This window comes from Zeus faber (genome assembly GCF_960531495.2).
Source record: "Zeus faber genome assembly, chromosome: 1".
Lineage (NCBI taxonomy): Eukaryota > Metazoa > Chordata > Actinopteri > Zeiformes > Zeidae > Zeus > Zeus faber.
The window spans coordinates 24035958-24062620 of record NC_137193.1 but is presented as its reverse complement, the minus strand read 5'-3'; the positions used below and the strand labels follow the sequence as shown (position 1 = coordinate 24062620).

Sequence of the window (26663 nt, the reverse complement as noted above, 5' to 3'; positions counted from 1 at the left end):
TGTTATTGTTGTTGTTGTTGTTGATGATGATGATGTCATCAAGGGATCAAGGGGAATGTATTGGAAATATTTGTATTACACATTTCAAAATACAGAATACAAAAACAATGTACTAAATTCATCAATTCAATTAACAAGTAAGATTGTTGCGACACAAAATATCAAAAAGATAGGAGATGGTGGTGAGGAGGAGCACATGGCGGGATTTGCTTGTCTAAAGGAGATAATACATGTATATATAATACTTAAAAGACTCAAAAGCTAGATTTTTATTTTATTATTTTTCACAGACCCCCTGGCTTAAACCCTGGTTATCCCGTCACGTGGCGTGGCGTTGTGTGCCACACGCGTAGAGAGCACAGGGCATTTATAGCTGGCAAATTCTCCGTTCTATTCTCAGAAACCACAGGGGGCAGTAGAGAGAAAGTACTGTGGGAAGCAGGAAGTAGTGAATTAAGAAGAGCGCTGGTAGACACGAGACATCTGGCCAAGATGACAGCATGGACAGAATCAACGCTTCTGCCGAGGAGCAGTTGCTGTTCATGGTGGTAAAACTGACCAAAGCGCCGAAAAGCACGTGCCGGAGCTGGTCTGCCCGTGTTCCATGCAGAGACAGGAGAGGGCGGTTGAAGTTGTGTCCTGCTCAGCATTTTATTACAGAGGACTACGTACTGAACTATGGAACGGAGTCACAATGTGTTATTATTCTCCTGCATTGCAGCTTTAAATCCCTTCCATGCGCATTGTCTTTGTGCAGGTGTTATTTGACTTCACCTTCAATCATCGCGGAGGACGCTCTGAGGGACGAGAGACGGACCTAACCGCGCCTTTTCTCCCCTCAGTAAGGACGTCTCCCGTGATCAAACACCGGCCGTGTAATCAGACCACGCCCCCCGCCCCCATACTCCGTCTCACCCCCCATGCCCCCGGCCCCCGGCTCCTTCAGAGTCAATTCAACTCACATGGATTCGAGCTTAGGCTGCTAATGGTCCTCGCTGATGAAGCTTATTCATTAACTTGATTTACACCTCCTCCAACCGTGCCTCTTTCTGTCTTCTTCTACGTCACGCTGTCGCTCCATCTCTCTCATTTCATTTCCTTCCTTTTTTTTTCCGTCCTGCCAGCTGGTGCAACAGGTGACTTACAGGCCAAATTAGCACCTGAACCGGATATTAGTGACCTGGAAGCATGTCGCCTCTCTGCTCTCTTTTTCTCCTTTCCTCCCGCCCTCCCTCCCTCTCTCCCTCTCCCCCACCTCTCCCCTCTCTCCATTAGGCAAGGCTGTCACAGAGGCTTTAATAATAATTAAAAAAAAAAAACATTTAAGAGGTTTGCATGGATATGGCCATGGAAATACCACTAAATCAACTGTGGAACACCTGAGGCGAGGCTGGTTATAACACTGATCTGTGTGTGTGTGTGTGTGTGTGTGTGTGTGTGTGTGTGTGTGTGTGTATGTGTGTGTTTGGGTAATGACCCAGCAGATGGTGGTGTGTCTGTGTGCCTGTGTGTGTGTGTGTGTGTGTGTGTGTGTGTGTGTGTGTGTGTGTGTGTGTGTGTGTGTGTGCATGCATCCGTTCCTGCATTGTGTATGGTGTGAGTGAATTTGTCTCCGCGAAAAGTATGTGAGAAAAGGAAGAACTATCCTTGTTTATATCTGCTGATATAGCATTTTCTTCTGTTGCTTTCAGCACACACACACACACACACACACACACACACACACACACACACACACACACACACACACGCACGCACGCATGCACGTCATCCAAGACAAAATTCTGAGCGGGCATAATTAGAACGCGGGGGGGCATGTCATGGCAACATGGTGGCGCGTGGGTATGATCTATGACAAAATTAGAAGAATACAATTGACCCATAATATAAAATGATCATAACTACATATTTAAAGAAATAAAAGTGATAAAAAATAAATAAATATTATATATATATATATATATATATATATATACATGGGTACGTGCCCCCCCAGCATGAATGGGAATGACATCCCTGCACACACACACACACACACACACACACACACACACACACACACACACACACACACACACACACACACACACACACACACACACACACACACACACACACACACACACACACACACTCCTTTTGTGTATGTGCCTCTTAAGCCCCTTGTTGTCCACATTAACCCATATTGAAGGAAATGGCTGCTTTTTGTCCCTGCTTTTCCTCAATAAACGTGATGGCTGTACATTAGACGGTGTCTATATGATTACTGTAAACCCTTAATGGGCAATTTGTAAGCTGTGGCGATTCACAAGAGACGAGGAGAACTTCGCCCGGGCCACACCATTATTGGGTATCTCTGCAAAGCTGTGAAAGTACAATTATAAAGCTATTTCCTTTTTGTAATCTACACTTTCATTTATTCAGGGTTTCTCCAGGAATAGTTTTGTTTTTTTTGCCGGGCAAGTTCGGCAAAGTTTTCTTCCGCAACATCTGACGAGTCCCCAAAGTATTACGTATGCAGTTAGCACACACACACATACACACACACACACACACACACACACACACACACACACACACACACACACACACACACACACACACACACACACACACACACACACACACACACACACACACACACACACACACACACACACACACACACAACACAGCAGCTGGTATCCCCCACCACACCACTAACTCTGATGGAGAGTCTGCTTTTGTTTTTTTACCATCTGTAGAGAAACACACTGAAACTTAAAATCTTAAAACACTGAAACACTGCTCCGGTTCTCACCTACATCACAGGTGGATGAAAAGGGGCAAACACAAATAACTTGTGTTACCTTGTGCTCCGTTTTATATAATCGTTTTCATTGTTATCAATAGCCTGGAATGGCGTTTTCATAAAAAGTTAAAGTGAAGGTTGTGCTGGAACAGGGTTCCATTCTTGAAAGCCGCTGCGGAGGAGGCAGCGCAGGAAAAGTGGGGCAGCAGATGACGTGGGGAGAGACTATTTTTTACTAGGAACCACCGTTGGTTGGCAGGGGAAGAGAGGAGGGCTCCTGCAACGATGAGGAATCTGCATGAGTGATTCATCGTCAGTGCCGAGCAACAGACAGAGCCGAACAAGCGTCGACAAAAGGGGAAGGTGCCTCTCTGAGTTTGGATCGGGTCTGCCCCTTAACCCTATGACTAAAGAGTTGGAGTCACAACACAGAGCAACGACTCACATCCGAAAAAAAGGCTCTGAAAATGGGGCAAGAGACCTCCAGCTTTGAAATAAATGCCATTTTTGAGTAGCATCCTCTAGAGCCAAGTCCAGTAATAATGATAATTCTAATTCTGGTTGGCCAGAGGGTGACCAGGTGGGCCCCCTGCCAGCTGGGTTCGGGTCCTGGCAGCTTGCGCCTGGTGCCGGGTGGTTTCTGGCGCGCGTCTGGCCGGTTGCAGTGGGGCGGGCCTCACCCTTGCGCAGGGCATTGGTGGGCGTGGGGGCCCGGTCTCTCGGCATGGGGACATAGCTCCTGGTTCTGCGCCAGCGGCTGTGTCTTCTGCATACACGTGGGGGTAGGTTGTATGTGTGAGCCTCAGGGGTGCAGGGTTTACTCGCGCTCTCTGGGACTGGGTTATGCTCCTCGGGGCCGGGCGTGGGAGGATTCGGGTACTCTGGGGGCTGGGGGGTCTTCTGTGGCTGCAGGGCGGGGTGCTTGGGGCTTTCCTGCGGTCGTGGGGTGTCTATGCGGCTGTGGGACTGGGTGGCTTTTCTGCTGCTTGGAGGCGCTACGAGATACAGTAATACCGACCTTATACACCAGAACCAATTGGGACAAGTCACTGGTAGACACATCACACGCACATCACACACACACACACACACACACACACACACACACACACACACACACACACACACACACACACACACACACACACACACACACACACACACAGACTCATCATAGGCACACACACACACACACCACCAACACCTGCCACAACACCCTCCTGGTTACATCCCTCTCCTTTCCTCCCTCATTTACTGCCATAGCTCTGACAGGAAGAGGCCACGTGCCTAATTGCCGTTGCAGTTTTCCTGCAGGGGACGGTAGCTCAGGAGGTAGAGCTGGTCGTCTAGTAATCTAAAGGTTGCTGGTTCGATCCCAGGCTCCTCCTGCTAGCATGCTGTAGTGTCCTTGAGCAAGACACTTAATCCCTCATTGCTCCTGATGGCTGCGTCCGTCGGTGTTTGAAAAATTGTAAGTCGCTTTGGATAAAAGCGTCTGCTAAATGACTAAATGTAATGTTCCTGGACATAATTAACTCTGTTTTGTCGATACATGTTGTCATCTGTCGTTTCAATGTTTATGTTTTTCCATGTACATGTTGTTCTATGTTCTATGTTTAACTGTCTCACCCGTGATGATTCTCCCCCTCTTGGAGTAGTGATTAGTTGTTTAAAAACCAAAACATGATAAGCATACAAATGATCTGTGTTTGTATGCCCAGCATGCTGACAATACAGGTTAAAATTAACTAAATAAATCAATTCAAAATAAACAAAGAAAACAAAACTATAAATAAATAATAATAATTCTAATTCAGTTGCACTCATGAGATAACATTTTGGTTCACGCCCTGCATCTACGCTCCATGTTACAACCGCACTCTCTGCTTTGCACCAGCAAAGTCCAACAAGACAATAAGACAAGAAAAGAGAGACAGGGGCTTATTCGGCCTCGGGCCTCTATCGTGCCGCAGCAGACGCGGGCTCTCGCCTGTTGAAAAAGGGAAGCTGTCTGGGGAGTTGCCAGGCAACGGGACCCCAAAGAAAGCGATGCCGTCTGTGGCTGCTGTGGAAGCAGCGGCGGCGGAAGCAGTCGTTTTTCAGTGCATTAGCCCCTCTAACGGGATGGTTTATAGAGCGGGTGACCATGGAGGGTTGCTAAAAGGGATGAGGAGTTGGTTGGAGTGAAGGAGGAAGAAGAGGGAAACTAAAGGACCAGAAAAAGACTTAAGGACAGAGGAGGGGATAGGGAGATGACCAAGGGTAATCAACGTGTCAGGATATTCCATGTTTGAAAGTGGAAGGCAGTTCTGGGGTTTGATCAATAAGCTAATAACAGTTCATATTATTTCCCCCTAAATGCCCGATAGCCAACTTGTCCTCAATTGCTTTATTAAACCTCGGTTACAGTCGTAGCGCGACCGATGCAAAACAGTTTTTCCCATTTAATCCTATTCCAAAATGTTCCAATACAAGCAAAATGCTCTTCCAGGTAAATATTATTGAGCATTTTGAGCTTTGTAGGCTGTGGTCACATGGTGACACTGGGACCATCCCTGGAGGTGACAAACGGACGCTGGGATGAGCTGGGGGAAGAGGAGAAGGGGATGGACAGTACGGGAGTCATCTCCATTAGAGGGTTGAAGGAGGAGGTCTGGAAGACCCATTTCTTTGTAGAGTAAAACCTAGAGAGGGATGGAGCGATGGCACAGAGATACTGAGAAAGACCGGAGAAGATAACAGGAGAGAAATGGGAGGGGCGGGTGTAGTGGATACAACAGGTAGAAAAGCGATGGAGGAGGGGGCAGGGCAAAGTGATGGAGAGGCAGAGGTTGGAAAAAAAAGCTGACGACAAGTGAGAGGAAATGGAAAGATCACTCATTGTCACCTGCAGCCATCACACAGCGGGGTGATATTAAGTGTGCAAGAGTGTGTGTGTGTGTGTGTGTGTGTGTGTGTGTGTGTATGAGAGAGGGATAGAATGAGGGAGAGAGCACATGAAAGTTACTGCGCATGAACACTGAGGAGCTGAGATATTTGCATGCTATCTGGCTGATTGTCTGATGTTACTGCACGTGTGCGCAGTGGGTTTATGGGCACATTTGTATGTAGGGTGTAGCCACGAGGCGGCTGCTGACAGACACTCCATCACTTTCCCTGTGGCAATTACTCGCGGAGAGATTTCACCATGGAAAGAAAGAGGGAAGACAGAGAGAGAAGGAGAGACGGAGAAAGAACGAGAAACAGATGAGGGGAAAAGATAGACGGAGAAGCCAAAACGTGGCGTTCCTGAGAAAAGGGCTGATAATGAAAAATGATGAAGGGAAAGATGCTGAAAACGGAAATCAATGCCAAAGAAAAATATTCCACAGGTTCTTTTTTCTCTCAAGGATGAGCAGTCTACACGTGCACTGTCACACCTCCCAAACACTCATGTTGTCTTAGCCAATGGCTTTCATTGAAAATTACACACAAAAACAATACGTAAATCTAACACACGCCAATTAAATTGTGTGTGAGATGAATTCTGTGTTGCTTTCATCATACGAGTGTCAATCTGGAATGTTTTAACCCTTCTATGGTTTTTAATCTTCAAAGGTTGCATACTCACAAGAGTGGTCCAGTGTTAATTTGCACTTTAATATTCAAAGTGATAAGGGGGCATAAGGAGCATACTGATCGTGGTGTACTGAAAAGGAAAAAAAATAAACCAGCAGACAATGCATTTACTGCAAACAAGTTAACCACTTTAACTAGCATTTGGTTTAAAAAGTGCAGAATAACAATCAACTGCAATTTAAATCAAATAACTTACATAAATAGTACTTCCCTCAATAAAGTTTTCTTATATAAAAAAATAAATGCAAATTTAAAAAACAGAAAACATTAAATTCCCTGTAAAATGAATTCAGTGATTTGTTTCTAATCAATACCACAATTAATTTTTTTGAATTTGAATTAATTGTATTCATTTGTATTATATATTTATTTATGTATTTGTTTTTCATTTCTTTCTTTATTATTTTTATTTATTATTATTATTTTGTTTTTTATTTATCCAAGCCCTGAATTCCCCCCTGGGGATCAATAAAGTTCAACAAAAAGATAAATAAACTATCTTATCATATTTTCCATCATATCAGTCCTTTTTTTCCAAACCGTGCAGTAGTCAATAAAAATGTGATAACACATAACAACAACTTGGACACAAATAGTTGAAAAGGGAACACAATAGCAGATGTGATGTGTGTGCCCCAGCTGTATTTGTCATGATTATATTGTTCTTTTTAAGTAACCATCTCTGCAACAGTAAGCCTCGAGGGAAAAACGCTTTTTCACATTCTTGAGAAACATGTGACCACGCAGATCAATGTGAAGAATGGCTGAGAAGTCAGGCCGATAAAACAACCCGGAAAACACCAGTCGTAGACAAGGGAAAAAGTAAAAAACATTAAACCAAGACTGCAAGGGAGGCAGAGAGATCAGGGAGATAAAACGCATCCTGATGTGGTAATTTGCAGGAAATGAAAGCAGTGTACATTGTTTTGATAAAGCCTTTCTGAGCAGTAACTGGCAGGGTGAAGTACAGAGTGGGAGGTCGTTGCACGCTGTGTGGAATCCTGACACCAGAAGCATTTGTGATATTTTTAAGGAGAGCTACTAAAGTGGTGTAAGATAACCCTGAGTGCAGTGAATATCTACCATCATGACCAAAAGACCCACATTAAATGATAGTTTCGCCATTTCTCCAACGCCCCCAGAGGACAGATGTAGGAGGAAATGGTTTCCATTCTGCTGAACCATTTATATAACTCCAATTATTATTTTTTTTACAAGACTTAGCTGCCCTTCCAGGTTCCCTTCTGAGCCTCCGATGGAGCCCCACCACAAGAGGAAGACAGGACGGGGATGGAGGTATTGTGAAATAACACTAGGACAAATAAGTCGTTGGGCAGAAACAGAAGTGAGGGGAGGTTGGGAAGGGTAGGGAGGAGGAGAGAGAGGGAGAGAATTCAAGGCTTTTGCCGGTGGCCGTTGCTGACCTATATGCCCATCCCGCCCCATGTGGGTCTCAGCCAACCCAGTTTAGTAGAACACTGTGTGCTCCTGTGTACAGTCTGTGTGTGTGAGTGTGTGTGTGTACCAACTCTCTGTAAGTGTGTATTAGAGAGAGTGCGTATTTTGAGTCACACTGGATAGTTGGGCAGGATCTTCCACTCAAGCGCATCTTAAAAAACATTATTCTGCTTGAGAATAGAGTGTGTGTGTGTGTGTGTGTGTGTGTGTGTGTGTGTGTGTGTGTGTGTGTGTGTGTGTGTGTGTGTGTGTGTGTGTGTAGGTGTGTCTGTGTGTGTGTGTGTGTGTGTGTGTGTGTGTGTGTGTGTGTGTGTGTGTGTGTGTGTGTGTGTGTGTGTGTGTGTGTGTGTGTGTGTGTGTGAAAGTTCTAAACAAAAACAAGGCAAAAATCTACTTTTGTTTTTTTTACACATACACACACTAGGACAACACCACACAACTGAACAGTCTACAGTTCGGCTCCTCTATCTCTCTCTCTTTCTCTCTCTCTCTTGCTCTCTCTCTCTTTCTCTCTCTCTCGTTCTCTCTCTCTCTCTCTCATATAATATAAAACTGTTATCCTCATTTGAATGCCCGTCTGTACTCATGCATGCCCTTCTCTTTCAGTGTCTGATCCAGGGCCAGTATACTGCATGATGATATTGTTAAATGAGAGAAAATGGAAAAGGAAGAGGTTGGAATTAACTTTTCAAACCATGATTTGAACAAATGCAAAAATGAAAAATGAGTTTAGTTGAGATAGCAAACTGAAGGACCTCCCTCAAAGAGCAGTAAAACCTTCCTCATTAGGCAGCAGTGAAGAGGTGAATCGTGATTTACTAACACGTGAAGGGGGATCTGATCTCGTCCAGTGTCAAAATAATCCACTTTTTGAACCTAGAAGCTAGAAATGGTCTACTTTGGCCTCGGGGAGAATGAAGGAGGATCGATTCTTCTCTAACACTTTGAATTGGTTCCACTGAGCCAGACGAGAACAAACGATTGTCACCAAGAGGGCCGTTTGCGTACCTGCCTTTGTCTAGGTGGACACACGCACACGCACACGCACACGCACACGCACACACACACACAGGCAGCAAACATCACTTAATGACATTCATTGTCTATGCACACTCACAAATTTATGGTGTAATGGCTTACACACATACAGACACAAAACTGCAGTCTAATTGGATACTCAAACACACACACACACACACACACACACACACACACACACACACACACACACACACACACACACACACACACACACACACACACACACACACACACACAGGACATAGTGGTGTAATGAGTACACATTACACACATTCACACAGAGCAGTGTTAATGGGATGTATGCAAACACACACACCGACACACACAAACACCCGGCTCCCTGGGCTCCAGCAGAGAGCTGCCTTAACTGATTTATTAGGAGCTAAACGCGTCATTAGCGCAAGCGGCTAACCCTGAACATTGGGCCCATTAGAATATGCAAATGCTGCGGTATGGCCCCAGCAGTCTGTCAGATTGCAGGCTAGGGCCTTTGTTATCGCAGGCTCCGACCGCTTTTACTGCCTCCATTCTTCAGTCGCAAGGCCGGCTCTCATCAAAGTTCCCATCTGTACATCTGTATGCGGCCTCGGCCGCGGAGCGGTGCTGCTAACTGTAACAGCCTCATGTCACGGTGCTGCAGGCAGAGCAGCGCCGGAGCGGCAGCTGCAGAGGAAGCAGTTTAGTTTCGTGATGAGGAGGGCGATAACGTGGCGCGAGCAGGGCCGCCGTGAGGCATCATGCATGTTATTCCTTTGCAGTGGGTGGCACCGTATGTTACTGACAAGAGGGTTTGCTTTTTTAAGGAGCCGGAACGCCGCTGAAAAAAGAGGCTGGTAGAGAAACTAGTGCCACAGGGTTCAACATTTAAGGAAATGTGGATGGTGGATGTTCACGCTGATTGGGGGGATACTGGAAGCGCCTCTCCTACACTGGATGCAAGAAATGAACGCAGGGGACTGCACAGGGATTATACAGTACACACTCTCTCTCGCATGCACACACACACAAACACAGACACACACACACACAGACACACACACACACACACACACACACACACACACACACACACACACACACACACACACACACACACACACACACACACACACACACACACACACACACACACCTTTTAACACCTTAGGGTCATTCTTTAGCCACGCAACCATAGTAGGGATTTTGTAGCTGTAGGGGAACTTGTACGTCCCTTGTTGAGGACAAGGACAAACACAGAGTTCCCAGAGGAGCAGGTAAGCCATCAGGACACTTCACTCACGCAACAGAAGACACACACGCATGCGCGTGCATGCGCACGCACTTTTCCTTCTTTCTTTCCTTCCTTTTCCCTCTAACCAGTTCAGCTTCTCTCAAAGTCTTTGACTGTCACATCTTTCATTTCCTTATTTACAAGATACTCTTCTGCTCCTTCCCGCCCCCCTCTTTGTCTTTCCTTCTATGTCTCTTTCCTTGAGACCAAAGGAGAAGACCTCCACCACCCAAGCGAACGTCAGGGCCACCAGTCCCCCCAACTCTCACTGTGACAACCTCCACAAAGCCACAGCAGGGAATGAGACATTCTCAACCTTGGTGTCGTGACCTGGCACTTTACGTGCCACGTGGGGTCATGGGGCATTTCTCAGACTGATACTAACTTTAGATATTTGGAAACAGGTTCTATGAAGACCATATCAATAATGCATTATAGATACCTTTAAAGCATATAATTGCAAGAAAGTTTCTCAGGTCTTATGAATGAGAAAGCATGGTGCTTTCTCTAATGTAGTGCATTCTATAATGACTTATACTCCTTTTCTGCATTTTCTTCACATTTATCTCTATAATTTGCTTATTGGTAGGCATAGCACATTTTATAATGTTCTAGGATATTATTAATAGTCAATATTTGCTTCAAGTAAAATGGGAAGCCCTTTGGTTAAAAAAACAGTTTTTGCTCTTTGCCACAGTGCCATGTTTTGTATTGGAATATAAAACAGCACGGAAGTGCATTTCAATCTTAAACCGTTCCAACTTTTGAATCAAAATAAGGTACATTATTTCCCATGCAAATAAAAAGTTGAGGGTATGAATAAGAAAAGCCACCAATTTTCCCAATTCAATAATGTGTACGCACTCATGCTCACACACACACATGCACACACACCCACACACAGTCACACACATCACACACAAAGGATGTGGTGCCCTCTGCACCCAACAAAGATATAATGTATAAAACCAATTTGAACGTCAAATTTCCCATACATTATTCCACGGCGGCTCCTGATTGAAGGGCTGCAGGGTCACACCCGCAGTTGACCTTCTCACTGCTCTCATTTCTTCATTTCTTCTGGTGCTCCACCCTTTTGACCCGTCCGTCTATCTTCCCCCCCCCCCCCCCTTTTTTTTTCTCTTTTAAAGCACGATGCTTGGATTCAGCTCAATGCCGGCCCGGGCCCCGTCGCGACCCTTCATTGAAAGCAATCACAGACTAAAATAAACCGCGATAAAGCTCCAACATCATGATGCCACTAATGACCGTGTTTCATCTCATCCGCTACACTACATTTCCCAACATCCTCCTAACGACACAGTGCCAGGAAGTGATATTACCACCAGGAGAAAAAAAATACAAAAAATCGCTTTTGTGCCCAATCATCTGTCTGACAGGCAGAAATCCCACCGTGTTATATCGCATTGAATCTTCCTCCGGAAATTACCGGAAATGATGGAGCGTGTTCACATTAATTGAAAAGAGGCCCTATTTAGCCGAGCCTCGAGTGCAATATTTAAATTTGCTCGCAGATATTTCCAGCTCCAGGATACGATGACGTAACATGCAAACAGCGATTCAGCCCAATAAGGACACGGATTACAACGACCTATTTCACAGCAAATATTTGTTTGTGTTTTGTGTGGAGAGAAAGAAATGAGTTGGGAACCCCGCTCCTCCCCTACAGGAAAGTAAATGAGCAAACTCTGGAAACACACTGTCATCAGCGTGTTTAATTACCCACACGGCACTTGGACAGCAAGAAGAATCTCTCCGCTTCCAGCAGAGGGAAACCACACTATTCTCCTTTGAGTAATCTCTCTGTCTCTCTCTCCCACCCCCCCCCCCCCCCCCCCACCCCTCTTATTCTGTCTCATTCACTTTCTCTGCAACTCCGGTCGTTTTCTTTCTTCCTTTCTCGCACTCGCTCCCCTCTTATTTCCTTATTTTTTTTCTTCTCTCCCTCGTCATACAGTCCTTTTGCATTCAGTCTCTCTCTCTCTAAACCTTAAAAGTCAAAAGGTCTCTGCCACAAAAACTCTCTCCCCCCTCTCTCTCTCTTTCTCTCTCTCTCTCTCTAACGCTGCAGCACCTGTTTGTTCTTTCTGTGTCCGAGGCTGCGGGGGCCGTTCGGGCTACTGGAGCGGTGGGTTCGGGGAGCTTCTCCTTTAAACTCTTTATCGTCGGTCCTGTTTACATTGTGTCAAACAAATCTGCCCATGTCCTGGTGAACACAAAGCGGAAGGAACACTGCGCGGGGGTCAGGGGTCAGTAGACCCGGCCCAGATGACGATTGGTCTGCTCTCGGCCCGCCTCAGGGTGGAGTTTGGGTTTTACAAACTGACCAGCAAATTGGACACTTTCAGAAGTGGATGGGGTGCGGGGGAGGTGCTGTGCTCAGTCCAGGATGATTCCCTCTTTCTTAACCTGTGATTTTCCTGTGGTAGCTGTGATCTTTTTCCTCTCTCTCTCTCTCTCTCTCTCTCTGTCTGTGTACAAAGGAGGAAGTCTGGGCTACAAAGGGAGCTTATAGTGAACAGCTGTCTGAAACCTGGTGAAGAAACCAACAGATCCCCGCGTACCTAGTTGCCGCTGAAGAGGGATGTCTGTGCTCTTGCTGCCTATGATACGGGTTGACTGATTTGTCTGTGGTTTTTGTTATGTTTTTTTGGTCCCTTCGTGATCAAGTTGCTGCTGCTGTGACATGACTTACCGCAAATAAAGGAACCGTCTCTCTCTCTCTCTCTCTCTCTCTCTCTCTCTCTCTCTCTCTCTCTCTCTCTCTCTCTCTCTCATATTTGGGAGCCATAATTGAGTCATTTGAGGCCCCTGCTTGCCATGAGCCCTGTGTTGTGGCTGCTTAATTGGCTGTGTTATGCACAGGGAAACCGCACTGTACTGTAATATGTCTGCGGTAGCAGCTACGAGTGCGATTTGTCTACGGGGGCAGGCGGCGAGACTCTTGCATCTCCCCGCGCATCTCCACATGCGAGCTGTAAAAAGATGTGGGTTTCAACGTGAATTATTATTTTCCATTAGCGCTGTCTTTCGCGCTGTTCTTTCCCTGTTTCTCCCATGCTTACATGACCTGCTCCCAAACCCCACTAGGTACTCCCGAGCCCTTCTCCTTCTCTGCTCTGCCCATCTTTCTCTCACAATCGTCCCTATAAAAGGCTTTTATTGCAGTATACGACCGCGTTAGCTCAAGTCTGAGTGCCTCGCTGTGTGGAAACAGGACAGGATCGTAATGGGTAACGGGCCAGCTCCAGGAGTCAAGTTCTATTTACCTTGCGGTGTACCTTAAAATGTTGTCTTAAACAAGAAGACAGAAACAGCCATCGAAGCATACATTTGAATCCAGTGAGGTCACCATGGCTAATTGAAAGGTCTTTAGGGGATTACAAATTCAATATGAACTATCAAGGGGCTGAATATGAAAGGCTGGAATGTTATGACATGTTCGCTAAGAAAGTTAAAAAAAGTTGATATATTAAGCCCATTCTTTTTAGGTCTTCTCAACTTAAAATGCAATTTCTTAATTTTGTAGTTAACTGTAGCGGTAACACTGTAGGAAGAACACTGTAGGAGTAAGTTACACTGTAGTAGTAACACTGTGGGAGTAACACTGTAGCAGTAAGTCACACTGCAGTCGCAACACTGTAGGAGTAAGTTACACTGTAGGAGTAACACTGTATGAGTAAGTTACACTGTAGGAGTAAATTACACTGTAGGAGTAACGCTGTAGGGGTAACTTACACTCAAAGAGAAAGTTATACTGTAGAAGTAACACTATTGGGGTAACATTGTAGGAGTAAGTTACACTGTAGGAGTAACACTGTAGGAGTAAGCTACACTCTAGGAGTAAGGTACACTGTAGTAGTAACACTAGAGGAGTACCGCTGTAGGAGTAAGTTACACTGTAGTAGTAACACTGTGGGAGTAAGTTACACTCTCAGAGTAAGGTACACTGTAGTAGTAACACTATAGGAGTAACACTGTAGAAGTAAGTTACACTCTCGGAGTAAGGTACACTGTAGTAGTAACACTATAGGAGTAACACTGTAGGAGTAAGTTACACTGTAGCAGTAAAACCTTAGGAGTAACACTGTAGGAGTAAGTTACACTGTAGGAGTGACACTGTAGGAATAACACTACACCTTAGGAGTAAGTTACACTGTAGGAGTAACACTGTATGAGTAAGTTACACTGTAGTAGTAACACTTTAGAATTAAGTGGCACTGTAGTAATAACACTGTAGGAATAATACTGTAGGAGTAAAACTGAAGTAGTAACACTGTAGGAGTAACACTGTAGGAGTAACACTGTAGTAACACTGGTGAATATCTTTTGGGTCTGTCTTTTTCTCTCCCTCTCTCCCTTTGTTTGTCATCCCTCTTGTACTACCTGTGCCCCTCTCATATTCTCTTCATTTTCCCATCTCAACTTACATTCTTTTGTCCCTCCTCCTTACATTATCTCTAACCCACTCTTTCCTCTTTCCTTGCGCACACAGGCACACACACTCACACACACGCAGCCTTTCAGTTGACCTCACTAATGGTGCAGAGCTGGAGTAGAGGTCTGCAGGAGCTCTGTGACGTGCTGTACATTGAGGGTGAATTCACAAAGAATGGATTGCGGCCGCTAATTGCCGCACCATGAATTCCACACGCAATCTGCGCTGTCGTAGCGTCCAATTCACAAAAGATTGCACTAATGATATGCCAGCGCAAACACGCCCATAAAGTTTTGCTGTTGAGTGAAATATTCCCATGTTTGGGTCTAATCGCAATTATCCATCTGGCAAAGTATAAATGATGGATTTGCACCAAGAACACAGTAGGCAGGACAATGGCAGAAAGAAGGAGAAAAAATGGGTATCAATGGCTCTGTGGACGCGGCACGGGACGCACAGGTTTTTTTTTTGTTACGTTTTGTAAATTAGGAAACAGTGGAAAATAAATAAAAATTAAATAAAAAAACACTGTTTATTTTTTGTTTTGAAAAACGGGGCAGGGGAAGGCCCAAATGCATAATCGGGAGCAGGGTTTGAGCAGAGCTGTCCATGGGCCTGAGGATTTAGGGCCACTGTGGGATGGAGACTGTGGTCAATGCCAATTTTGACCACTTCATCGCTATTCCCTATAACTTGCAACTCGCATGTTTTTTTAAAAAATATCTTTTACGTTTAATAGGACGTATGGAACCGGTTTTGTCAACATTTGTAACGCCATTTCTGTACAATAAATTGTGTTAACAAGTTGCTTTTAGAGTGCGTTTTGAAAACCACAACGGACTGCTCGTTTCACTAAATGTAGATGTCATGACAGTAATATAAATGATAATAACATAAAAAAAAAAAAAAATTATAAAAAATTATAAACTGTTAAACTGTAATTATAAAAGTTGTTTTGCATTTCATGTTTTGAGGGTAAAATTGCCGTTTCAGTATATTTCATTGTGTACAGTTAAGTGTTGTATAAGAGGTTAAAAATGACGTGTTAATGGAAAAATGGATGAGGACAAGGTTTCAGCTGACAGCTTTAGTTTTGCTGTTGGAAGGGGAAAATGTATTAGTACCCCAGTCAGAGGTGCAAGTTATGTAGATTCATCAGCTTTCGGTTCCACTCGCATACCTGGTCATCCAGCTTCTAGTCCTCATCAGGGAGATACACTTTCAGGACTTCCAGCCACAACTGACCCAGCGTTAAATAACCTAATAATACATATTGCTCAGCAGGTAGGACAGACTATAAGAGATCAGTTAAGAGGTGAATGTGAAGAAAGAGATGTTAGTGGCACACAAGCTCAGAGCAGTGCAGGCCGGTTATCCAGTGACTCCTCTTACCTCAACTTGACTGGTGCAAAGTTAGTTCTACAGTCAGATGTGAGAGAGCCTCCAGTCTTCAGAGGAGATGGGGGTGACAAAAACACAGTCTGTGAGTGGGAAGAGTTAATGGAAGTGTACTTCAGGTTTCGAGCCACACCCCTGAAAGAACAGCACTCCAAAATAATGTGGAAGTTAATGGGAAAGGCTAAGGACATAGTGAGGATAACTCTGAGAAGCAACCCAGCCATGAAGCCTCAAGAAAATCCAAAGTTATCTATGAAATCCTCAGACAACATTTTAGTGAGGTGACATAATTCATGTATGCCCATAGCTGATTTCTACAGCACAGTCTCAGTGCCTGCCACTGAGACTGTGTCCCTCCACAGCCTACTAGCACAAGCTCTTGAGTCAAGGGAATGGGTTCTGAGAGTATATTCTCACTCAACATCCTTAGCTCTGCTTGCTCGCTGAGTGTACAGGCCATGGAACCAGAGTCAAGCATCCCCTGCACCTGAAATGTGTTGTTCATGCTGACAGGGGTGTAAAACAGTTCATCAAAGGGCCCCACTCTCTGTGTAGAGTACTGGCTTTGGCTGAACAAGGCCGTCGATGCAGCAGAGGAGGGCTTGAAAAGGCTAGGACGACATGGAAGATCCTTGCCAGGAGGTGGGTATGATGTTTATAAAATACTGTCCAGATCCCACTCTTTCTGCTGTTTTGACGTTCAAAGCACCAGATAAATGGACAGCCAGTGAGATCCAAGAGCATATTGATCGCTACCAAATTGAAATCAAAAGAACAGGTGCTCTCCAAATCAAAGTGGATTAAATCAGTGACAGTCCATGGCCAGGCTCCTGCATTTGACGATTCAGGGACAACATGCCACCCGGGAGAGTCACATGTGCAGGGTGAGAACAGTGCGGCATCCAGACCTTCTGTCTGTCAGTTTCAGCATAGATCCTGCAGGGTGTAGAGCACATCACCCTTGCACACTGGGGCATACGCCAAGCATGCTTTGAGCCACACCATGTCAAGAAAAACTACCCTAATCGCCTGTTCGCAAAGGTAATAGTGCGAAAACACACAGAGAGTTGGGGCCCTTTGATGAACTGTTTTACACCCCTGTCAGCATGAACAACACATTTCAGGTGCAGGGGATGCTTGACTCTGGTTCCATGGCCTGTACACTCAGCGAGCAAGCAGAGCTAAGGATGTTGAGTGAGAATATACTCTCAGAACCCATTCCCTTGACTCAAGAGCTTGTGCTAGTAGGCTGTGGAGGGACACTAAGCAAACGCAAGAGCATGTGTGAGGTGGAAATGAAACTGTATGGAGAGAGCTGTATTATGCCCGTCCTTGTGGCTCCCGGCCAACGTGGCAACTTTATTATAGGCACAAATGTCATCAGATTTATCATGCATCAGCTGAAAATAACCAGTGACTATTGGCGTCTTGTCTCCACTGGCAAACTTCTTCCAGAGTGTGGACAGTTTCTCGACCTCATGGCAAACTCATCCCAGTGGAGAGGCGATGAGCTACCAGACAGGATCGGGCCTGTTAAGCCCCAGCAGTCTGTCACCCTGTTGGCGAGGCAAGAACATCTAGTCTGGGGAAAATGCCAAATAATATTCCCATGTCACCAAGCAGCACAGTAATTTTGGAGCCCACCTCATCCAAGTCCATACCTTGTAATATCATAGTCGGTCGTGCCGTCACACCATTGCGGGGTGATAGATGGATTCCAATGAAAATGACTAACATGTCAAACAAGCCCATCACCCTGAAGAGAAACAGCAAGCTGGCGGATGTGTCTCCCTGTCTAGCTGTGGAAGATTTTGAGTTTTCCAGGGTACCCGCCAACCTGGAAAAGCTTGATAATGCCAAGCCCACAGATCTCAAACAGCGACTTCAACAGGTTGGGCTCACTGACATTGATATTGACCAGTGCCATGCTGACCAAGTGGGGAAAGAGAAGTTGGTCGATCTGCTGGAAAAGTACAATGACATTTTCTCCAAACACGCACTGGACTGCGGTGAGGCAAAAGGTTTTGTGCATCACCCTTACTGGTGGGTACCACCAGCCCATTGCAGAAACTGCAACAGGTTCTGTCTGAAATGGAAGAACAGGAAATAAGAAAGGAGTCAGTGAGTGAGTATGCCTCCCCCCGTGCTAGTGTAGAAAAGGGATGGCAGTTTGAGACTCTGCACCGACTTCAGGTGGCTAAATGCAAGGGCCCTCAAGGATGTACACCCACTACCACACCATGATCTGCTTGTGTTTGCTACGACTGAAGAGGAGGCTTTGGTGAGGCTAGAGGTTGTGTTCCAGCGGCTCCGACTCCAAAACCTTAAACTGAGCCCCAAGAAATGCCACTTGATGAGATCCTCAGTCAAGTTTCTGGGTCACATTATAGATGGCAATGGAGTGGCTTGGACCTGGCAAAAATGTAGGTCATATCAAAGATGTCAAAGGCGAACCTGATGGAGGACAATGGCTGCACGCCAACAGTAAGGAGGATAAAATCCTTTCTGGGAATGCTATTTTACTTCCAACACTTTATCCCTAATTGCTCCTCTATAGCCAAGTCACTGTTTGCCCTCACTGCTGGACAAAAGAAACCTGGGAAAGTCAGAAAAAAATTACAGGAATCTCAGACCCTCTGATTGGACGGACCTATGTGATGTGGCCTTGTGTAAATTGAAAGTCATCTGAACTGTGTTGTTCTCTCACACCCAGATTTCTCTCAGCCCCTAATCACCGGATGGGCTTGGAGCTGTACTGTCACAAATAGCAGCGGGTGAAGAGAAAGCATGCCCCATTGCTTTCGCCAGTAAGATCATGAGCAGTTTTCAGAAGAAATACCGAGCCCACGGGTTTGAGATTTTAGCCTTGAAATCGAGTGTGTGTGAGAAATTCAGCCATTGGTTTAAGAGGCCATTCTTTTACAGTACGGCAAAATTAAATGTCAGTGGTGGACCAGCTACCAGCGGGCAAGGAGTTCAAATGACCACAGCCCGGTCTTGCCTGCCCTCACCCAAAATGCACCTCAGATACCACCATGTCTCTGCAGACAGTGACAGCGACACTCCCACTGCATGTGGCTATTAGCACAGGTGTTTGTGAATTGGATGCAATTTGCAATGAGGCAAATTTGCATAGAAATAGGCCGATTGTGCACCAAATGCATGGATAATACCCAATTTACATAGGCGCAAAATAGCACCGTTGACGAGACACTATTTGGTGGCAGCCCAGTTAACGGTGCATTTCACCGTTTGCGGATGCTTTGTGAATTAGACGCTCGCTTTTTCTGTTATTTGCGCCCGTTTAGCGACTGCAAAAGCCGTGTGAATTCGCCCCACAGTGTGTGACACAAATGTACACACACACACACACACACACACACACACACACACACACACACACACACACACACACACACACACACACACACACACACACACACACACACACACACACACACACACACACACACATATGAAACATCGCATGCACATTCTATTGCAACTATGCAAACCCAAATTTACACTCACAGGTGCAAGTTACCGCGTCACATACTGGCAGGCACAAGAACATGGCCTGTGTGCTACACTGGGGCTCGAGGGAGGGAGAAAGAGAGCAAGAGGGAGGGATAGAGCAAAGAGGAAAAGAAGCTATGGGAGCATCAATGGCAACCCACAGGAACTGACACAATGAGCGCAACGCCATTGGGCTAATATGATGGCCCCTGCCGACACCTCGCAGAGTTGGCAGCGGAAACAAACACTCACGCACACGCAGACACGCACACGCACACACACACACACACACACACACACACACACACACACACACACACACACCACACACACACACAAGACAAGGGTGAGTCAGCGGCCCCCAGAGGGCATTTCTCCACCTAGCTAAAGCTTGGCTCTGACAAACACACCACCTTATGGTCGGCTACTGTTACCCCAAGAGAGACGCGGGGACAGACGTTGTCCTAATTCAGTCCCGGCGTTTGCAAGATCCCTACACGGGGCCTGACAGTGACACAGAATTCTGCCGGGGCCGTATTGCCCAGCACTAGTACAACTCTACCGCAGGTACAGGCACCGTACACTACACAGCCTGGATGTGTGCACCTGTTTATGTGTGTACAGTGCCGCCTGAACAAGACTGCTACATCAGCAGCAGGCAGGAAATCCATAAGAGCCCCATAGTCAATTACCTCAGCTGTCATTGGCCAGCAATCACCTGCCTCCCCAAGGACAGCAACCAATCATGATCGAGAATGATGCAGTGCCACCAATCACTTTGGGGGGAATGATACAGCCTGAGTCATGGGGAGCGGCTTAAGACCAGGAAGCAGAGCCAGCTACTGTATTAAACATTATAGACCGTTAACATCGAATGAATCCATGAGTCCGTGAAGGTAATTCATGAATATTCCATCATGAAATAATCAAAGAGATGGCGGCACTGTGACATCATAGTGTGCTGTGCTGGCACACACCGTGGCTGTCACTCATGTGAAGCTATCGTGCAGATAGATGGATTCTAGGCTACTGTACTTTCTCCCTTATCCAAAATATCTGTGGTGTTGCCTCGAAAAGGGGCTGGTCGGACGGCTCCTTCTCTGACGCCGGCCTTCCCCTGGTCCCATTTCAGGGAGGCCGGTGCCAGGAAAGTGCCTCTTTAGCAAGGGGATCAAAGCACCAGCCAAATGCTTTTGGACTAACAGTGTCTCGCTGCGTTCCCATTTTAGAAGGACCGCCATGCTGCTCTCAGTGATGGTCAGGCACCCTGTGAATATCAAAATATTGGAACAGAAGAGATTTGCTGTTCTTTGGGGGGATTAGTAAAGGCGGGCCGTCATCTCATCAACAGCTTGCCACGATGTAATATTTTTAACATAACACCTTGGAGAATTCTTTAGCACCACTATTGTCTAATTCCCTCCTTCAAAACAAACAAAAAATATAGACAAAAATGACACATGGACGGATGCTCGTGGACTCAAAAAATGTAATTTTTTACTCATCACTTGTTACTCTTTTCAAAAGTAATAGAATAACTTTACTTATTACCCCTGGCCACTGTAATTCATTACACTACTCGTTATATTACTTTCCGTTACAACCCACAAAATTGGAAATTGCGTCCTTTCTGTTCAAAATTCAGACTTGGAGAGTGCGCCTCTGTGTGAATGTCAGGGGAATCACCGGTAAGTGCAGGTAAGCCTTCAACGACTGACGCTGCCTGTGTCTTGTACATGTACTCAAACATGACGAGCAAACAAAAAGCTTTGGATCGGTTCGGCTGTGGTCAACCCTCGCCTTATGTAGTCGTGGCGTGGCAGCAGACGGACAAATGTTGCAATGATCCAGGATCCATCCAATGAGTAATTTCCCGAAGCGCCATGTCCCTACATCCCTGTTTGTTTAAACTCGCTGCCACGCGCGGATAACCAGAAATATTGCCGTATTTGCGACAAAGATTAGGAAGGGACCGTATGTGCAGCTGTCCTATCACGTAAACGGGATCAGATCACGAAATGTTCTTGTCACGACCTACAGCAGATACACCAAATGACACCAAATGATGACAAAGTCAGATTTCTCCGTTCACACAGATATAAACTTAAAGTGCAACGATTTCTAAAGTGAATCAACAAAAGTAAAGTTGTAACGAGTTCTTTTTTGGGGGGGGTAACTGTAATATTATTATTGAAATTGTATTAGTGTTTTGTTACACTACTCGTTACTGGGAAAAGTATTTTTCTTACACTGCGCATGGACCTATTTCTAAGGCAACCAGCATCTTTTTTTTACATAAAACATGCCGGGGAGTTTCCAGTGTCGCTCACAGTCACGTATGTCATTAACTTTAGGATTTTAGTCATGTGCCATCTGGATCCACCAGAGTGAGAAACCCTCATGTAAAATTCAGCGGTGAAGCGGTCCAGGATGCATGAAAAGAAGCGTAGGGAGGCTACTCGGTGGGCGCCGAGGACATCGTGTTAAGAACGGTTGATGTTCAAAACTGGACGTGTTCAACGTGTTCGTGCGGGCGAAAATGAATTGCACTAAATGATTTTTTTCCTTGATTCTTGATCCCTTCCTTCTGCTGTCCCTCTCCTTCCTCTCTCCACTGCACATGTGCATGACCCAACATGGCCGCCATGGCCGTCACGACCGCGTAAGACACACAAGGAGTACGACAGATACCGATATAAGGTGCGTACGGAGTCAGAAGCGGAGTGACAACGTCCCGCACAGGTGATAACTACGACGAAGAGAAGCAGATAGATGGAGGGGAGGGAGAGAGCGAGCGATTATTATGATGGCCAGATGGCGAGATGGTGGTTGTTATTGGGGCTCAGCTGGTTGGGCCTGGCCATCAGGAGCATCGCCAGGTGCTGCGATGTCCTCCTTGGGTGCAGGCCCACCAATGGAGAGCACTGCAGGGGTTGGCACACCTCCTAGTGGGCACGGCCACGAAGGGTGGAACGTGAACAGATGAATGCTGGAACGCATGGGACAAGATAATGTTCACATTTTTTCCAAGCAGGATGCTGCCAGTTTGCATGCTAATACTGATACCGGTGGAAAAGAGGAAGGGAGGAAGGACAGGGAGAACAAACAAAGAGGTAATTCCTCATGTTGGCATCTTTTATACGTGCGCTAGAATTCATTAACGATAAAGAGTATAAGAATAGCCGTTCTACCCAGGCAGCGGCAGATTGATTAAAACCAAAGCCACGTTAATTATACCCAGGCATCTCACACGTCGGAGTTCTCTGATGAGATCTCTCTCCTTTGTGGGTCCCTCACCTCATCCCAACTGGGCCTGTCCCACTTCCATCCTCCAGCCCCTGCTCTATTGCATTTGGGCATCTGGAACCATTTCACACCTCCCGCTACATGAATGCAATAATTCATGTCTATGCAATAATAGACACGATAATAACACTCGTTGAAATAAATGTCAGATTCGAGCACCGAGTTGGGATTGGGCTACGACCAAATTCTGTTTCTACCTCCCTCACTGCCACCGCCCATCACCACCTCATCACACCTTCTCTCCCTCGCTTTCTCATCTCCCCCTGACATTCTCATTCCCGCTCTTTCACACCGCCGCCATCGCATTGACCCCCCCCCCAATCCGCCCGATCCCATCAGTCGTTTGTGGCGACGCGAACCTCATTCAGAGGGTGTGGCAGCACCTTTGATTCTTTAGCAGCGTCATCGGACACAGCAGCTGTTTTGTCTTCCAATATACGTCTTATTAATTACAGTTCTAGACCATTTTAATTAAACATTGATGTTGAAAGAAATTAAACAAACAGCTGTTTTACGCAGCATTTGAATAAAGCCGTAGAAGGTATGTTTCCTAACAGGAGGTCTGAAGCAGACAGCTTATATGTACAGCAAGCACCAAACAGAGTAAAACCTTTATTCAGAAACCAAACTAGAATGAACCAGGGAACGGAATAATAATTTCTCAATATCCTTTGAGTTTAATAGGAATTATAGAGCCATTTTCGTCCACCATTGTAACACCTTTTTTGTACAAAAAAAAAATTCAGTTTCAAAAGTTGCTTTTTGAGTACGTTTTGCCACCTTCAGAAGCTGTGACATCATAATAATAATAATAATAATAATTATTATTATTATTATGATAATGACAATAATAATATCAAAATATTATTAACAGATCACTGGGAAGTCTAGGTGTGACAACCATAATAAATGCACTTCAGTTGCACCAGCTCTCTAAGGACGATTGCACAGCGCTGCCTTTTTTTTGGTCTCGTGCAGTCACCACCAGGTCTCTGCAGACGGTAATAGCGACACTGTGGTGTGGCTATTAGCACCAGCGCACCAAGACGCTATTTGCGTGACAGCACAGTTAGCGGTACATTTCATTTGTGAATATGCCCCTGAATGTGACCCATCATTTACCGTGTTGAGTGGGAACTTCCAACAATTAGTGATTTCCTTTTCCTTCTTTCCTCTTTGGACTTGTTGCATTTTTAGTAGACTGGTGGTAGTAGTAGTAGTAGTAGTAGACTGGCACTTTCTAACTTTTGGAATAAAATAATAACACGCAACAAGTGTGTAGTACTCTGCCTCTTCCTCTATCTCAGAAAATAACATAAAGCCTGGTGCACATGTGCTCCCACATTACCCACAATGCATACATTGTGTACAATACAATCTTCTTTAAGCAACAGCCCCCCCCCATGTTATCTAACAACAGACAGTTGTCACCAATGAATGACGGTAAGGTAGCTGGTACCAGGCGGGGGCCAACACCATCGGGCCCCTCAGCCTCCATAGAATACCCGTCCGACATAAGCAGAGGGGCTCCTCTGATACACTGCGTTACAGAGTGGTTGAGGGGCTGGAGATCAACCCAGCTGATGGCAGCCGAGGGTGCGCTTGGCTGCTATCCTAAATGGACATATGCACCGCACCTCAAAAATTTGTTATTTCTGTTAGAATTTCTGTTTGATCATCATATGACAATAATGTAGTTGGTTATGAGGTCTAGGATCCATTTATACTGTATACAGTATATACATATATACACACAATATATATTTATATATAAATATATTAAAAAAAAATAAATAAATATATATATATATATATATATATATATATGGTGGAATGATACTGTAGGGACAGAAAGTAATACAGGAAATGCATCTTTTTTGTGGGTGTAACCCGACACCACACTGCAGACACTATATACTGTATAGTGCTGCACTGAAGTTATAGCCATTGGGATACTGCAATCCCAACACACACACACACACACACACACACACACACACACACACACACACACACACACACACACACACACACACACACACACACACACACACACACACACACACACACACACACACACACACACACACTTCAGGGATCATAATGGCCATGCAGTAAGTCTGCACTTCCATATTAACTGTGACGTCCCACTGTCACACAGACACGCCTTACTGCTCTTTCACACCCTTTTCTATCTTTTCTCTCACACAGATACTTCTCTCTCTCTCTGTCACTCTCTCCGTCTCTCTCTCTCTCTCTCCCTCTATCCCTCTCTCTGCTCTCTGTCCGGCAGAGTTCAAGTAGTGAATAATGAACATAGGCAGAGAAGGTGCCACGGTGACAGAAAAGATAAAACGTGCCATAACCAACGATGGACGATGCATCAGCATCAACATCACAGTTAAAAACCTGAAAACACGGATATGGGAAGATGCTCCATTCACTCACATTGACAGACAGACAGACAGACAGACAGACAGACAGACAGACAGACAGACCCAAAGACTCAGGATCAGCGCGCTCACACTCGAGTGTGCACACCAGGTAACGTGCAGACACACGTCAATTTGGACGGTACCGCGGAGGACGGTGCTCTCTGTGTCAGTCAGGTTAATTACTGAACAGATGGCTGTCAGTGTGTGGCGTGGGTGTGCTTGTGCGTGTGTGTGTGTGTGTGTGTGTGTGTGTGTGTCTGTGTGTGTGTGTGTGTGTTGGTGGTGTGGCGGTGGGGAGATCTTGGCCAAGCAAGAACATCCAAACAAACACACGTGATTGTTCAGTACTACCTTGGGTAAGAACTCAAAGGTAACGTTTGCCGGGTTTGGGATGCGCCGCTTCCTGATTGTGCTGCTACTTCCTCTCTTTCCCTCTCACCTGTTCCTGTCTGCTGCTCATGCATCGCACCTCACAGTCAGTTCTCTTGCAAATCCTCGGTGACACATCTCAGCGCTCTAGTCTCACACAGAGACAGCCTGCCACGCCGCAGCTGATAATGTGCGATGCGCTATGAGAAGCAATCAGACGGTTTAACACCGAAAAAAACAAGTGGCTTCACACGTGAAAGGTAATTCATCATTAATGAGTGTAATTTTCAGCAGTTGTCTAGAGATCCGAGATCTGATTGGAGTTCCACTCTGACGATGAAATAAAAGACCAAATTAAAACTTTGATTCTTAGTTGGAGCACTCAGGCTTTCATAAGATGAGAACACAGACCAGCGTAGCGTAATATTGGTTGTGGCTGGAAATGCTGAGCTAAGCTTGGTTACACTCGTCTTGTACAAAACGCTTGCTCGGATGACTTGCTGAGAGACGCTAAGCCTTCTCGCCGAGGACACGGCTATATCGTAGATTCAGATATTTCGGATTTCCTCAAGGACATGGAGGAGAAACCAGCAAACGCGCTATGCCACTTTGTGAGAGCTTAGGCCTGAGCTGAGCATCTGGCGTAAGGTTCAAAAAGCACCATATGGTTGTCACCAAGCCTCCCACATCCCTCGGTGCATTTCCGTGAGTGACCTGGACGCATCGATCCAGGACATTTATCATCTCTCCCCTGCTCTCTGTGCTTCTGTAGGGTTTCTGGATACCTACATAGAAGGGAATGAGAGAGAAAGAGAGAGAGAGAGAGAGAGAGAGAGAGAGAGAGAGAGAGGAGCAGGGGTTGGAGGGAGGGAGCGTGTACATGAGCTGAAACCAAGTCCAAGGACAGCTTGTTATGCCCGCTGAGGTGTAAAGACTACCAGAGATATGGGACATTTATTGGTGCTTCAGAAAAAGATAAGTATCAGTTGCTGTACAATGATG

At 45.6% G+C, this 26663-nt stretch overlaps 1 protein-coding gene across 1 annotated transcript in view; it reads right to left on the bottom strand.

The window, feature by feature from the left end:
• Window positions 1–26663, bottom strand: part of gabbr2 (gamma-aminobutyric acid (GABA) B receptor, 2) — a gene marked incomplete at both ends in the record, with an annotated part of 194848 nt that overhangs the window by 12426 nt on the left and 155759 nt on the right. The gene's annotated exons all lie outside the window — the stretch shown is intronic.